The 17,666-nt window shown below is 38.7% G+C and overlaps 1 long non-coding RNA gene across 1 annotated transcript; it reads right to left on the bottom strand.

The window, feature by feature from the left end:
- Nucleotides 1-1,174: 1,174 nt before the first annotated feature.
- Nucleotides 1,175-13,846, bottom strand: LOC142086447 (uncharacterized). Its single transcript, XR_012675126.1, has 3 exons — nt 12,068-13,846; nt 8,317-8,578; nt 1,175-1,733 (listed from the first exon to the last, which is right to left on the bottom strand). It is a non-coding gene; the product is annotated as an uncharacterized LOC142086447 (long non-coding RNA).
- Nucleotides 13,847-17,666: the final 3,820 nt, after the last annotated feature.

Below are 17,666 nucleotides of genomic sequence, written 5' to 3'. Positions count from 1 at the left end.
TGCCTATTCTCCTGCTAGATGCTATCGGGCCAGTGGGAGGGTGGCGAGCTAGAGAATGTTCCTGTCCTGAGAAGACGCAGTCTGGTGTAGCAGAGCAAGCTGCCATAAAGTTCAGTTTTTGCTTTCCTGTGAGCGGCAGTTGCTGAGGGCTCTAATTCACAGTCCTTGATGGATTTTTACTTCAGCAGCTGAAAAGGTTACTATCCCATTATCACTCATAACTCCAACAAAAATTGTAATCAGAGCCTCCAATCTAATCACAGGGGGTTAAACTCTGTTCTTCAAAGCTGTGAGCAGTATGGATCTGTCAAAATCATTGCTTATGTCCAAGGTCAGTAAAGTCAACTAGCCAATGTGTATTTATATGCATATATACACATGCTCTTAAATACACTGCTGCCAGATAACTATGATCTCCCAGTGAGTGTTTGATGGTTCTAAAATCAAGTTGGTTTTGTCAGCAGTTTGTCAAATCATATACTGACAGTTTTTCACACCAAGAGGAGTAGTAGCAGAGCAGCATTGTGGGAAAAGTGATTTATTGCACACATGTTATAAAGGAAGTTACTCTGAAGCATATTTTTATTTATGATTTAAATGAGATTATCTGATTTTTTTTTTCTCAGGAATGGAATAATAAAATTTTGAATGGATGCAGTTCTGTGTTGGTGTGAGGAGAGATCTTGATTTTTTTTGTGGGAATGTATAAAAAAAATTAACTATTGGTCTGATTGAGAAAAATAATTTAAGAGCTATTTTGGGAGTATAGTCTCCAAATTCCTACCCTTTGAGTGTAAAGCAGGCAAATGTCTGGATTTGCTAAATAAAAAATGATGCCAGTAGATAACTGTTTGGAATTATTTTGACTGCAGCCAGCAAATATATCTCATCACTATGGCTGCAAAAACAAACACCCACCAAAGAACTGTATCTGACACAGAGAAAATAATGAAGGGAAATGGAACAATTTGCAACCTGTATTAAATTCTTCACATTCCCTCACACAAATCAGTAGTTAGAGGGGTGAACTCTGACCTTGATGTGGATATTCTGTTTGAGTTCTTGCCACCCTGACAGTAGCCAGTAGGGTGAACATTACTTAAAAATAGAAAGGAACTTGAGATGTATCTTCCTACTCAGAACCATTCCATCCCACATTTTTGATGATGGATGAGAGGAGATTAGAATCACAGCTCTGAATTTGAATTCAAGAGTATCGTTTTGCTTTTGAGTCCAAATTGAAAATAATTTGGTTTTTACCTCTGGTTTGGATGCGATTAAAAATAACAGAACTTCCCAAAAGTGCCTTACTCTTAAGAGTTCTGCCAGTTCAAGGTGAATGGGATCAATCCATAGTTAAGCAAGTAATGCAGTTCTATACCACTAACATAAATAATTTCCTATAAAATGTATTCATATGTTTTTAACCCCAAATATTTTTAATTAAAAATAACAACATTAAAAGGAAGAAAAGAAAGGATTATATATCCAGGGCTAGATATCCATAAAAGAAACATAAAAGTCAGCACAGGTTTTAGTATGAACGGCACAGCTCATATTGGAATGGCTGCTGTCCTTCCTTGTTGATGTGTGGGGCAGCTGCTGAACCATCAGCAATTAGAGCCAGACTGAACATGAAATTGATGCTACTTTTTCTGAGTATGGTTGGTTGTAAATAGCCATTCAGCATCATCTCTTCCAGGACCTGAGGTGACCCTTCTTAGCAGGGCAATCTTGGAGAGAGAAGCCAGAGTTAAGAAATAGTGCAGCTGCCCAAAATAAGACACTAGCTTTCATAGAATCCAAGCTCTAAGATGAAGATGACCCCCCTCTGCCCCCCAAAAAAACCCAACAAACAAACAAACAAACCCCAAACACATCCAAATAAACAGCTCTGTGGATAAGAACCTCAATCCCCCAATCTCTAATCTATAATTTTCTGCTCAAGACTGAGCTCAGTGAATCGTTGTTCACTTTGCCATGAGTGAGTCTATGAAGACAAGCTATAGCAGCAATTGTAATGTCCTTCCTCCTCCTCCTCCTCTCCCTCTAGAAGGATCCAGTTTCTCTTAATAGTTCTGAAAGATGGTGCACATCCATGGGACATGCATCCCATTCTCTGCTAAGAAGATGCAATGATGAAATAATACATATAAAAATTCAAAATACTGTATAAATTCTTCCTTCAGAAAAATGTGAGTATTCCTTCCCCACACCCCATCATTTATTTGGAGAAATTGAATCAGGAAGGCTGAAAGACATGTGAATCCATATCAGTAGAAGAGTTGACTGTAATAAATTCCTGATAATATACTTATTATTCCAGACTATTCCATCCAAAGAAAAACACTATCTTACTTAACAGAGCTTATGCTGAAACCAAATGATATCTGCATACTTACAAAGGTACTGTAGAATTAGGTAATACAATGATGCACTTCCAAAATCTTTTTGGCATCAGCTTATTTAAAATTAAAGGTAGAGTTCCATATTTAAATTGCAGTTCAGGGATAGCCACAAACTTTACAGCAAACATTTCCTAGCTGGGAAAGGAGTGAGGATGTAGTTCTACCTTACCTCTTCTAATGTATTTTGCACCAGAAAATATGTTGAAATATACTGAAATTAACAATTTTCAAGTAGTTTCTGTACTTTGCCTATATTTTAGAAAAGTAAATCATATAAATGCATTTCCCCCACAGTCAGCAGTAAGAGTGACATCATATAAAGGGAATGTACACAATGCCGAAAGTGTCCTGCTGGTTTGTATTAGCTTCCCTGGTCAGGCACATCCTGTGTAGCACTAGTTAAGCTTTACCAGTTTGAAAATAGACAGATAGTCTATTTGAACAAAGAGTTCACTGTGGAGAGAAGCTTCCCTGCACCCAGCAAAGAGAAAGCGAAGCTGTTAGGAACATTTCAAAGGTGAATGCATAGTCATTCCTCTTCAGACGCAAATTGGTCAGTGCTCTTTTGGTACAAATTTAACCCCTCCTCCTCCTCCAAAGTAGTAACACAGTAAAGAGCAGAATGAGAGATAAAAGAGGTGAAAGTTATTACAAATAGTCTTTCTAAATGAACTCACTTCATCCAGACAAATGTTGACATATTTCCCAAAACAGATGGAGAAACTGACCTGGGAACTAAGGAGAAAGTGGGTCCTTAGGCAATGAGGGGAAAATAAATGCTATTGTGTGTTTAGAACAAATGGTGGGCCATGTTCAAGCCTGATAACGGAGACTTCTCACAAGGTTTGTTTCTGTGGGACTTTGCTGGGGGTTCTGTGCAGCTGCTGTTCTCTGCAGCAATAAAAACACGTATTTTTTGTTATTAGCTGGAAAAAGTTCATTTTGTGAGGATGGATTTGAAAACTTCTGTGCTGAGAAGGGAGCATGGGGTGGCATTTCTTCCCTGGGTACAAATTCAGCTTCTTGTTAGTAACAGCTGCATGTGTAACCGTGGAGCTGCTTTAGATGAGATGAAAGGCAACTTCAACATGTTTTCCTTTCCCTTCTTGAAATCCAGCAGCTATACAATCCCTCCTGAGATATATGTATGCTACAATAGTAGCTAACCTACTTTTATTTTCATTTCATGAGGTACTCTTTGACTTAATGCTGGACACAGCCAAAAGAGCTTTCTATTAAGTACCTTACAGAATCCCTTCTTGAATCCTTTGAAAGATTAACTTTTTGAAAACATAATCTTATCCTAAATTTCAAATTCTTTTGGCAAAAGTTCGAGCAACACAGTGTTTGTGCATCTATGGGTGATGAATGTGACAGCAGTTTAATGGTAACTTATTTAGTGTGTGTGTTACTTATATCTCTACAGTAGCCAATTAAAATTGAGCTGATGTCCAGCTGCTGGTGATAATAAATGTAGTAGTATCATTGTAGTTAATCAGTGGGTGCTTTGAAAATTGAGGTCCTAAGGAAGATTAGAGAACAAGGAAAAAGAAACCAATCTTGTATTTGAACTGTATTTACTGAAAGATCTCAACCCCCTAGTAGGAGGTATATTAAGCAGATGGGTTGGCAGAGACACATAGACAGCTGGTTTTGTCTGGCATACAGGTGTTTAACTTGGCTGCTTGCAGATTAGCTACTAGATGCCAGGTTTTTTGAGGGGATCACCTTGTTTAAGAAAAAGTGGCTCTTGTCCATTCCTATAGCAAGTTCAGTGAATGAGCCAGAGCAGCTATTTTCACTTCCTCCTTACTCACCTCTTTGACACAGTCCAAAAACCCCATTCACCTTCTGCCAGAGTTGGATTTAGATGGGAGAGAAAACAGTATTTGCTGTTATGGTAGTGTGGTTTTGCCTTTTCTTGTGGTAGAAACAAAGATGGAACAAAACCAGACGTTGCTGGCATTCAATATTCTAACTACTAATGTTTTGTCATTCTTCAGAGAATTCGTTTTGGTTTGTTTTTGATAGACTGACAAACATTAGCTGAGCTATTTGAAAGAATGTTTTTCACTAGTTCCAAGATGAGTTAGTACTTGATTGTAAGTATATTGGGATTCAGTGCTGTGAAATTTTTGGGGTTTGTCCAGAAGTTAGACTGTAGAAATAGCTGTATAACATCAGTGAAGCCAGTTTGCTGTTTTCCAAGTTGTAGTGAGCCATAAAGTAAATTCAGTACTTCATGCACTGGTGATAGCTGTCATCTCAGAATCTTCAACGATGGTGTCAGATACACATGATTAATGACATGCTGTCTACTAGAACGCTGAGTGTCAAATGCAGACTTGGTATAAGTGGGTTAAATAAATTTGCCCTGAGCATGATATTGTCATTGGTGTACTTTTCTTCTGATGCTAAGTGTGATTGCAGCTAGAATGATCTGAGACTGCTGTTGAAGCCAAAGTTCTCCTGTTGCATTTTTGTCTGATATTCCAACCTGACTGCCCTGTCAAAAGCAATCACTTGATTCCCTTTGCAATATCTGTCTTTCCTGTATGGAATCAGATCTGTAAGAGGCTGGGCAACCTGTTAAATTCAGACATAAATTTCTGACTATTGTAAAAGGACAGTAGTCAAATGTTAATCTGACTTTGTTATCTTTAATCAAGAAATATGAATATATGTAGGATGTAATATTTTGTTCTTGCGCCACAACAAAGGCTTTCATTAAGGGTTTCATTAAGTTATAAACACTCAAAATGCTATTAAAATGCTCTTTCTAATACTGTGCTTTATGAATGCAAGTTGTGCAGTCAACTTCCTGAACAGTGCATTGAAGATGTAATTCCTATCATCAGGATGCACTTGGTCTGAAGATCTTGTGGCAAGCATCTGTATTTAGCATTAAAGAAACCCGTGTGAAGACTCTGAGCTTGTCAACTTAATTTTTTAGCAATAATTTTTGTTGGCACGAGATTGTAGCAGCAGCTATATTCAGTGAACAGGTAGCTCCTAATACATATGTGTGTGTTTGTGTGTGTATATGATTAAATAAACAAACACATAAATGAACATTCAGTATATACATAGAAAGTTAATTCTGCAGTAAATGTCTGCAGTCTGTCAGACATTACAATTTAAAATAAAGCTACTGGACCACAGTGACAGCCACTCTTAAGAATTCTATTTCTATGTGTATGCTTGGTTTTTTTTTAGAAGGAATTCTTATTTTTTTAGAAAAGAGGAGGTGTCAGATAACTGTATAAAAACGAATGGGCTTTTATTTGGGATGAGCAATCCTGTTATGCTATTTCCAAGTCTGCTTTAATGCAGCATGTTTTCATTGTATTTCAGAGAGATGGCAAAAAAAGGAAAAAAAAATCAATGAAAGCGCAGAGAGCCAAGTAAGAGTGAAATAAAAAATGAATCAAGAGAAGCCTGTGTGTAAAGAATCAAAGTGGGAAAATGAAAATTTTAATGCAAATAAGTATCTGTGCCAGTCTACTTTGTAGAGACTGCTCTGTTTCAATGGAAGTTCAGTTAGTAGAAAACCAGGGTTATTAAAGCTAAGAAAAGGGAGTCATTCTTTGAAAGTAATATGACTTTAACTGATGGAAGAAACAGGTCCATGAACTGTAGCAAGTTTTATGAACACTAAATAGAGTTTAAGAAGTTTGAACTGCTCTTTTAACTCTTAAATGGTTGGTTTCTACTGTACACTTGTAAATCATGACAGTTCTCCAGTTATGAAATGTGTAACTTAGTGGATTTCTCCTAAAACTGCAATGCTGATTTTTTTTAAAGTGTTCTCCATATTCATATTCCTTCCCATGTGATATGATTGATTAAAACTTTACCACTCAATGATGTGTCTCAAGAAATGTTGTGGCATCTCTTGACCTATTATGCAACAGTCCAGTAGTGTTAACATATTTAGCTATGACATATCTGAGGTATTTCAGCATCTGCCTTTAGAACAGGCACATAGCTGTAAACGAAATATGGTGTTTGGGTTGCATTTTGAACATCCACAGTGCTTTGTCTGAATTAATCAACCTGCTTATATGACATGCTTAGTTATAGCCATGTTACTGTTTTTTATAGGTGTAGTAGGCATGAAGCTATTAAGTAGTAGCCAGACCAGTCATTGGAATACCATATGGAATCTGGATGGAGTGGTAAAGGTATTATATAAATATATTGGGTATTTTTGTGTGGATGTATTGATTTTTGTTTAGTGGGTGGCTATTAGAAATAAAATTTGGAAAATAATACTGTGGGTCTGGACAAATGATCTTCCGAGTGAGCAGTGCTGTTGTTAGGACAATGGCCTGCCTCCAGCCTGAATCTGTACGGGTGCCAGGATTCAGCAAGCCAGGGGCTCAAGAGAATCAAAGGGTAATTGTCATTTGAAAGGCAAAATGTAAAACGATTGGCACCTTCTTTTCATAGCTGGCCCTGGAGACTTATGCCAGTGAAGTGCCTCAGAAGACCAGCATGCTGGAAAATGTACAGCTCTGGGAGAGGGTAGGGAGAAACAGCTTCTCACCACAGTCCAGCTCCTTGGAGGAGTTTGCAAGAGTCTTTCACAGCCCGAGGTTGTACTCTTAGCCTGAGGTAAATCATGAAAGTTTGCTCCTGAACAGTCATTTTGCTAAGTGCCTCTAAATCAGTTTTTGCAGTCATTCCAGTTGACAAGTTGACAGTCAGTCAGCTTAACTTAAAACAGAGAGTGCAATCTTCACTGTCCTCAATCCTGTGAGGCTGTTCTGGAAGAGATGCTGTCTGCCCCACCCTCCCTCCCTGGGGTACTGTAGCTCCCCATAGACCCCTAACTGATGGCTGAACGCCACAAGTTACACTTCTGAATGTGTTCATTACTGCTGTTTTACTGCAGTGACTGATTTATTATGCAAGTCTGTGGTTGCACTGTAATCAAAAATCCATATGGCTTGAGGGAGACAGAATAGGGTAACCAACATTAGGGTGGATTTGAACCCTTAGGTGTTGAGTTGTCACTAAAAATATTTGGCTTCCCTTTAATATACTACACAGTAGATTGCCTTCTTATTCTAAGCAAAAAACTGATATTGAATTAAAAGACCTTGTTGTATATTAAAGAAACTCAAATGACTTAAAAGAGGGGAACAAAAGGGCAGTCATATAGAATGTGATATCTGAAACAAGAGCCAAATCAAAAAATGATTAGCTGTTTACTGGCCAAAGAAAACAAGTCTCTGTTAGACCTAACCTGCCTACTCCTCTCCTAACGCTCATATACCAACACATGGGAGCTCTATGGTGGAAATTTACATTTAATTCTGTTTTGGTTTACTTGGTGATTGTATTCCTCCAAACTTATTGATTTCAGCATTCAATATTTTAATGCTGCATCTCAATAAGACATACCTAAGAGCACAGTCAATCAGTCCTGCAAAATAATACTAAGAGCACTTCCACTTAATGACATGTGGCATTATTCCTAGTAATTGGACCAGAAGAAAAGGTCCCTTTGCAATATACTTGACCCATGAAGATCTAATTTCATGTCTCCACAATAGACACATCAAAAGTATACCAAATATCAGTCATTAACTGTCTGTTACAACTATAATCTTAATTCTTGATTTGGAATCCATTCAGTAATGAACTCGTGCTAATACAGCATTTTTGTGTTTGTACTTTTTTTGGGTAAAGTGACACATGATTTAGTTTTCTTAGAAATGGTCCATGGGTCCATCTGTTCCAACATCCTGTCTCCAAAAGTGGAGCATTACAGACAAATCTGTCATGATTCCTGGATGTGTAAAACAGCAATATCAAAAGCTGGTATAAAATCATTTTGCCATCCAAGGTTGTGGGCCAATGTTAGACACATATGGTACTGAGGAAAAAAGATTGACCTTACCAAGAGGGCAGGGGAGCTGACAGAGGATAAGGAGGGGCATGTTTTCACCAGTAGGCAGAACTCCCAGCAGCACAGGATCCCTAGTTTGTGCCTCCTTAGGCAGAAGGATGGCAAGGATGGCAGAAACAGCAAGATCATGGCCAATGGGGTAGACAATAAATTGCATGAAGAGTTGAAGGAGCTGGAGAAAATCCAGGAGTGTTGAGAACATTACTACTTCATATCACTGAACATCAGTGTGTCCACTGTTGGCAACAGAGACCTGTTGGAAAAAAGTATCGGGGAAGAATAAGAACAGAGCAAGAATATATGATACTTCTGCCATGTACTCTCCTGTGTTTCACCTATTTTTAGTTCAGGGGATTTCCTGAACCTGTGGTGGTTTTTCTTTAAAGAAACCCTAAAGGATTTATTTTCCATGATATCCTTTAAAAATGAGTTTCACTATTGCCTGTTGCATGAAGAAAATCTACAGTTTTGAACCTGGCTCTTTGTATCTTCATTTGTTTATGCCTGGTTCTTGTGTTGAAAGAGACAGCAAACAGTCATTCTTTATCTAACTCCTTTATGCCATTAATGATTTTGCAGCCTTCTCCTCTTTATCCATTCTGAAGATTCCCAGCCTGCCTAGTAATTTTTTATATGAAAGCTCTTACAAATCTTTAATCATCCTTGTTACCTTTCTCAGAATATTTGCCAGTTCTAGCATATCTTTCTTCAGATGGGGGGACCAGAACTGCACATAGTATTTAGCCTGTGGATGAGTCATGTATTTATATGGTGGCAAAAAGATATTTCTTGTTTTGTTCTCTGTTCATTCCTGATTTCTCTTTCTTAGGCTTTTCTATGCGAATTTCTTCTAAAAGATATGTTATTTGAGTTATTTGCAAAGAAAAAAATGAGAAAACTGGTGATTATTTTGGGCCTACTTTGAAAAGCTTGGTGCATAATAAGACTTAGATACCCTTATTATCCATGTATTTTTCAGAAACCTCATAGCTTTCTTTCTGGAGTATATAATTTACTTGGAATCGTAGGTCCAATTTTCAAACAGGCATCTGTACTTGAATATGTCTATTTCCAAGGTCTGTTCATTGATACATACAAACCTTTTAACAAAATGCTTTTCATGGAATCATAGAATAGTTTGGGTTGGAAGAGACCTTTAAAGGCCATCTAGTCCAACCCCCCCTGCCACAGGCAGGGACATCTTCAACTCGATCAGGTTGCTCAGAGCCCCGTCCAGCCTGACCTTGAATGTTTCCAGGGATGGGGCATCTACAACATCTCTGGGCAACCCGTTCCAGTGTTTCACCACCCTCATCGTAAAAAATTTCTTCCATATCTAGTCTAAATCTACCCTTTTCTCATTTAGAATCATCCCCCCTTGTCGCAACAGACCCTGCTAAAAAGTTTGTCCTCATCTTTCTTATAAGCCCTCTTTAAGTACTGGTAGGCCACAATAAGGTCTCCCTGAAGCCTTCTCTTCTCCAGGCTGAATAACCCCAACTCTCTCAGCCTTTCTTCGTAGGGAGACATGTTCCATCCCACGAGCATTTTTGTGGCCCTCCTCTGGACCTGTTCCAAGAGGTCCGTGTCTTTCTTGTGCTGAGGGTTCCAGAGCTGGATGCAGTACTGCAGGTGAGGTCTCACCAGAGCAGAGTAGAGGGGCAGAATCACCTCCCTCCACCTGCTGGCCACGCTTCTTTTGATGCAGCCTAGGATATGGTTGGCCTTCTGGGCTGTGAGCACATGTTGTTGGCTCATGTCCAGCTTTTCATCCACCAGTACCCCCAAGTCCTTCTCGGCAGGGCTTCTCTCAGTCCTTTCATCCCCCAGCCTGTATTGATACCAGGGATTGCCCTGACCCAGCTGCAGGACACTGCACTTGGCCTTGCGGGCCCATTTCTTGAGCTTGTCCAGGCCCCTCTGGATGGCATCCCGTCCCTCAGGCTTGTCGACCACACCACTCAGCTTGGTGTCATCTGCAAACTTGCTGAGGGTGCACTCGATCCCACTGTCTGTGTCATTGATGAAGATATCAAACAGTACCGGTCCCAATACAGACCCCTGTGGGACACCACTCGTCACCGATCTCCATCTGGAAATTGAGCCGTTGACCACTACCCTCTGGATGCGTCCATCCAACCAATTCCTCATCCACTGGACAGTCCACCTATCAAATCCATACCTCTCCAGTTTAGAGAGAAGGATGTTGTGGGGGACCACGTCAAAGGCCTTACAGAGGTCCAGATAGATGACATCTGTAGCCCTTCCCATGTTCACTAATGTAGTCAGTCCATCATAGAAGGCCACTAGGTTGGTCAGGCAGGACTTGCCCTTGGTGAAGCCATGCTGGCTGTCTCGAATCACCTCCCTGTCCTCCTTTTCACTTTCAGCTTAATTGGTTTCTCCCTTAAAGAAATGTCATATACGTTTTAAACCTCTAGCATTAAATAGAAATGTAATGTAGACTGTAGACATTGTGCTTGGGAAATCTGTGTACTTAATATCGGCTAATGTGTGGCTTATGCAGCTCTTTTAACTCCTTCATGTAATGGAAAAAAAAAAAAAGGTAAAATTTTCTTTTAACATGTTCATTACATTCCACAGGATGTTTGGGAATAGGAAAACAATATATTATTCTAATCAATTCTATAGGTTTTAGTGCATAATCTCTTTGCCGCTACTGGGCCCTCTTGGTGAAATCATGTCTATTACCACTTCCCATGCTTTTTATGTTCTTTATTCTTGTCCCTGTTTCTCTCAGACAAACCTAATTTTATCATGTTATTTGCTTAAATTAGATTATGTTCACTGCAGTCATTTCTTCAGAGCATAAACATTCAAGCTAGGTTTACCTAGTTAGCTTATTCAAGAGTAATAGTTTAGAGATGGAGTAAGGAGTTTATCAGGCTAATTTAGAATCATTAAGGTTGGAAAAGACCTCTAAGATCATCGAGTCCAATTTCCACAGCAAATCACAGCTTTGACTAGACCTTGACCAACCCTTAGCAAGCGAATTTAGGGCTGGTTTGGGGTATGTCTACATTACGGTATGAATGTATACTTGGATAGATTTTCTGTAGGTCTTTGAAAGTCTGGCCTCTGTTTTATAGAGTACACGTTTTTTCAGTTGTGAAAACAGAAGAAAATGATCTAGTATTTACCTTGCTCCTTCACATGCCAAACTTCTCAAATTGAAATAATTTCTATATTGTAGTGACTCAGTCAGAGAAACTTAATGTACTTTACTCACATGAATGTTTTAACCATCATAATACTTTTGTGAACTAGTTAAGTGTTATTAACCCCATTTTACAGCTGAAAAACACAGAGATAAAAGAAACTAGAAAACCACGCTTTCAAAAATAACCTTTAAAAAATTCACAAGCCACTTTTCGAATTTGGATGTTAGTCATTTTGCCAGTGTCACCTAGGAAATTTAGTAATTTTGGCAACGCATCTTCTGAATCTTGCTTTTCAATTCTATTTGCACCTTAAACATATTGTTTCAAAATGAAAATAAATGTATACTTTACTTCACTAACAGTCAGATCTACCAAGAATAAATAATACAATACTGACTTCATCGTGCTAGTAAGTGCTATGCTCCAGCCGTTTATTTAATAATGATGTTATTTATAGAAAGTTCCTTCATGTGATGTTATTGCCAGTAACACAGATGTCCCTTGAATGCACTCTATTTTAAATAAAGGTGAAAGGCTAAGGAAAATATAAAAGAACCCACCTTTAATATTTGAATTCAACAATAACAAGCAGGGTGTGGCCACTCTGAAACCGTGGCTTGTCAGATGCTTGGGAGAAGGGAAGGGTGGGAAAGCTCTCTGCTTACCAGTTCCACAGTCTCGTTAGTAAAAACACATCTGACACCAGCGATTGTGGCCTGAAAGATACAGTGAGAATGGGTGGTGTTTCAGTTACTGCAATGAATAAAGTGTCTTGCTAGTACTTGGAATGCAGCCATGAATAAGCAGTTTTACAGGCGTTAATGTACTTAATGTTTGAGAAGTTGTGAATGAAAACTCAAGAATTGTTGCCCGCATGTTTTTAAAAAAAAAAGGAAAAAAAAAAAAGGTTCCCTTCCTTAGACTGCTTTTTTCCCCCCGAGAAGCCTGTGAGGCTCTTCACATAAAGCTTATCCTGAAAGCTTCTTCTTAATGTTCAATTTGCTGTACTTAAACCGGACACTGTGATATTTTCAGTGTTTGAAATGAGATTTACAGGCTGCTATTTACAGAAAATGCTGTCTCTCCCATTTGACAGTGGTTTGATAGTAAATGAAATTCACTGGAATGTGGGTAAGTCAGAGACAGAAAAATGTACATTTTACACATGGATAATCCTCCCTGGAATAACATGATGTTCTTGTGGTTTGTTTTTTGTTTTTGTTGTTTTGGGGTTTTGTTTGTTTAATTGTTTTGGTTTGGTTTTTGGGGGTTTTTTTGTGTTGTGGTTTTTTTTTTTAAATTAGAAAGTAACAATCTGAAGTTTCTGTGAACAGAAACTTTAAAGCTTAAATAATATGTATTTACCTGAAATCAATTTAGTAGAAGCTATAGGCATCCTAGCCCTGGAAAAAAAATCACATATACTTCCACCCAGAATAGATTTCCAGTAACCCACAATCACCCAGAACTCGCTTTCCAACATATGAGGTCACCTGGAACACGCACTTGATTTATTGAATTCTCTTTTTATTGGGGTTTATTCATTTAGTTCTGATTCAGGAGGAGTTAGAACCTAAGAAAAAAATATGAGTGCTGCATAAAATCACAGCCAATGTGCTTTGCTATTCTAGAAGACTGTACCAAGTAACTTCCACTCTGTCTTATCTAGCTATGAAGAATTTTATTCTGAGAAAAGGGAGTATTTTTCAGTGTGTGTAGCATGGTTCAGTGTCTGCCATAAACAGACTGTTCACTCCTCCAAAAATGAGGTTGTAGTGAGGCTAGTATCTAGACAGACTTTGTCTGGGCTCATTCAGCACATGGAAAAAATATTTCGTCTCATTTCTTCACAAGCTGACACCACAAAGCTATTTCATTTATTTTTCCTGATGTGTTGTTGTGTTGTTCGATACTGCAGGTAGTCTCCCCTGACTTTGGAACAAGCTGGTAGGATTGAGCAAAACTCTTTCATTTTCACAGTTACAAGGAAAAATGAGATCATAAAAGAGAAAGTTAACTACCAAATAATGATTGGGCTCCCTGTACAGCAACATCAAGCACACCTGAACTAAATGACTTTGTTAAGGCTTGCTGGCCAGATACTATGCAGCTATTTCTGTGGCTTTCTATACCTTGCACAGGTACTATAAAAAAAAAAAAAGGCCTCCTACAATAAATTCTCACCTAGTCTTGGGCTGTCAACTTGAGAAAATTAGCAATGCTGCTAATGGCACAAATAACACTACTTCCTCATCTGTGTTGTCTTCTAATCAAAGCAGGAAAAGATCAAGCCCCTTTCCAGAGATAAGCAACACTAAGAAATTTACAGGGAAACTAAATATTACAGCTTTTTTTGTTCCTGCAGCTCCCAATAAGGTAAAAAAAATCTCTGCAGCCAGCTTAGAAAAGTTTATAGCAGTTCTGGACTGAATGGTAAGTGCAGGGGTATAAAACCTATGGAGCATATTGCCATCTTAGACTGGAGCCAGGCTTTACTTGAACAAGAAGAGCCCTGTTTCAGAGTTCGATATTAGTTGAACTACGAAGGTGAAAGGAGAACAAGTTGCATTTTGAAGACGTTCAAAAAGTGCAAAAAGCTTGATTTACCACTATTTTTTTGTCTCTGTGGTTGTCTTCAATCTGGCACCCATGTTAGCAGCTAGGAATCAAGCAAACCTTTTTTTACACTGATCCAGCAAATGTTTGCTTATCAGTTTGTTCAAATTGCTGCATAAGCAGCACCGGAGAAGAGAAGTAGAGACGCATCTGAACAAAAAAGTAAATCAATGATAGGAAAGTTCAGGAAATGCGATGATGACAGAGGATCCTAATAAAATGAGAGCAGAAAACCTGCAAGCAGAAGTGAGTCTGTCATAAATGTGGGACCAGCGGGGTTCCGCCTTCCAATGCAGTCTACTTTGAAGGTGTTAGCAAATAATTTATTTTAAGACCATAGGTCTTATTCTTGTCAAGGACTAACTGCACAGTTCCCCTGAATTTACAGCTACAAAATCAAAGGTCTTTTCAGATGTATCTTATCAGAACTGGGATTGCTGCTTGCCTATGACTGACTCAGATGAGTGGCATGGAATTACAGATTTTCTCTTATGTCTTTATCATCTTTTGTGAACCCAGATGTCTGCAGATGCTTAGGTATCTGGGCCTCAAAATTAATTTCTACAAACAAGAGTGCCAGTAAAATGTGACCACTTAAATGATCCTAGAAACTTAATGCAAAGGGGAGAGGAGATGGGTAATCTCTGATGACTAAAATCTGAACTATTGTTAATCAACAATGAGTTAGCTGTGAGTCACAGCATATCAGGAGTGCAACCATGGGCCTCAGGAGATCTGAGCTTAGTTTCCTGCTCTACCACAGGTTTCGCTCTCTCTGAAGCTGGGCAAGTAATTTAATCACTTTTGGCCATCTCCAACGTGGGGTTGATAATCTCTGACCTTTTGCTTCTGTTGTCTCTCCAAACTAAAGGCTCCTAAAAGGTGGCAGTCTGTCACTATAATCCCTAAGCTCCGTACAGCCTGATTAGACATGGGGCCCCTTGCACGCTGTCATCTGGCAAAGACCATAACACAGTTCATAAATAATTATGTTTTACAATAGCCCTTTTCTTCAGTTCCCAAGGAGAGGACATAACAGGTTGTGTTAAAGGAACAACTCTCATCTGGTAATATTAAAAATGTTCTGAACTGCTCTCTAGTCACCCCAGAAGTCAGACAAAGTTGTAAAATCCCTTTCAGCAAGTTCGTGTGATTTTAACATGAGTTCAGGTCTGAGCTTGGAAACGCTTCCTCTGAAGAGAGTTCATTTGAACAACTATGGTGTGAAATGAGCTTCTCAAAATGATTGTGGGTCTTTAAGGGTTTCAGGTTTTGTTCCAGTATTTATCAATGCCTTTTGGCTTGCTAGAGCCTTTCTAGCTTGAATTCGTAACTTAGGAGGGGAGAAAAAATTCTTCTATTGCAAGTACATTAATGCGAGGTGATTTATTGCATATGCACTGCAAAATGACAGCAATGACTCTGAGCTGTCCAAGCACGGGGAGCTGTTTCTGTCCAACACTTATGGTATGACTGGACACATGCTCAAACTAAGATCTTTGTTTAGTAAATATTGAATATTCCCTAGTCCTTTATATCCTGTCGTCATTTCCTTTGTACAGCTTGCAGCTGTAGTTTCAAGCCAATGTACAAAGGTTGTTAGTTAGGCAGAGTTTCATAAGTGTGTTTAGCCATGTAACAGAGATATTTTCTGATAGTTTTTCCTCTCAACAAAGTTCTTGGAGTTTTGTAGCCTGCATCCAAACTAACCTACACCAATATCTTCTGTGTGTAAGCCGTAATCAGTAGATTCATTCATTATCCATTTAAGATGTATGAATATACTGCAATACACATATAAATTTATAAATATAAATATAGACATATATGTATAAATACATACAAAAAAAGTAGGCAACTTGGCTGCCATGTAGTCAGTTTGTGGTTTTGGAAAACAAAAGGCTCTAGGGTGGAGATTGTTGTATTACATTAGCTATTTTCTCACAGTTCAAGATGCAGCAGCTCAAAACACTGTGGTCCAGACAGCAAAATACCCAACAGTAAAGTAGTTCCTCCATGTAGGCCCATGTGTCTCACCAGGCCTCTGAAAAGAGGTGGGTGGAAGGGGATGTTGGCCAGTTCATGAGTGGTCACAGGCCCTGTGTGTTGGGCAGAAATGGGAATGGGAAAAGGGGGAAATGGTGTAGTGGTGAAGCCTTGTGATAAGGGACGTACACTGAGCTGTGTGAAACAAGTGGAGGGTAGGAGGATTGTTTACCCTGGGTCTTCACAGTAATGCTCCACGGTGATGCCTAAGTATGTGTTGGTTTTCAGTGGAAAGAGGGAAACCAGTAATATTGCAGAGTGTTTTTGTCAGTTTTGAGTTGTGGGCAGAACACACAGGTTTTGGATTGAAATTTTTCTTTTTTTTTTTGTCCCAATTAATATTGAAATGGATTTTTTTGGGGTGGATTTTTTTCTGTTATATTGTTTCTGCTCTCTGAGTTGAATGTGCAAGTGAATAACACCAAGCCAGAGTTAATTAATTGAATAGTAAACATCTGTGTTAGGGCTGCTGCCCCTCTCAATTCTCACTCTCTTTTTAAGCTCTGCTAGAGGGCTTTGGCTGTGTAGGGCTAGACAGGAGAGGAGTTTGGATGTTAAAGTCTCTAAGTTAGGAAATGCATTGAAACTTGGAGCACCACTCAAGTATGCCACTGAACAACTCTTACAAGGTAGCATGATTCAGGTCAGTGGCCTAGAGGTGGAAGGCAAGCCATTTTTTTTCACTTTTTCTGCCTTGTAGAATTTATATGTGCTTCAAAGTCACAGGGTGAAACCTGCAAATTTTGGAAATATTCAAACTCAGCACTTCCCGGGAGTTGTTCTATAAATGATGCCAGAAAGGCCACAGAAAAAAAAAAAAAACAACACCAACAAAACCCCCAAAACTTAGATGAGGTAGAATTCATGCTCGATTCTCTGGAAAGACTCCCAGCCTAAGCGTAGCAATCCTTAACGGGTAATGTTCAGCAGGAAGCATCCTATTTTCCACCCTTACCAACTCAGACTGTTGTGACCCTTCCAGAGATGGTTTTTCCAGTGCTAAGACAGTGGAGCAGGACAAGCTTTCACAAATATGGAAGTCTGAAATTGAAATGATTCTTTTGACAGGCTAGCAGAAGAAAGTTGATAAATAACATTATCACACTAAGGGAAGCAATACATTTGCAGCGTCCAGGGTATCAAACCAATGATTAGCTCATTCAGTTTCAAATTAACCTCATTAGATTTTGTAAATGTAAAACCTCTTTTGAAAAATGAATTCAAAACTGCACCTTACTCTAGAGAAATGGCTGGAATTTGACCTCTTTCTAATAGCTTTAATTTTTTCCCTTTTACTTTAATTCATTACGATGTCGCCAATAAATACAATAATCTGTGTCTTTTGCCAAAATACTTCACAAAATGTTATCTATCTTCCAGGGAGAGTGGGGAGGTGAGTTCTGTTTGCTTAAAAATGAAGTGAATTAAAAAATAAAATAAAGATTATATAGAATATGTATTTTATGATTAGACAATCTTAGAGGCCATGTTAAGAAT

This window comes from Calonectris borealis, chromosome 11, assembly GCF_964195595.1.
Source record: "Calonectris borealis chromosome 11, bCalBor7.hap1.2, whole genome shotgun sequence".
Taxonomy (NCBI): Eukaryota; Metazoa; Chordata; class Aves; order Procellariiformes; family Procellariidae; genus Calonectris; species Calonectris borealis.
This window is presented reverse-complemented; position numbering and strand designations above follow the sequence as displayed.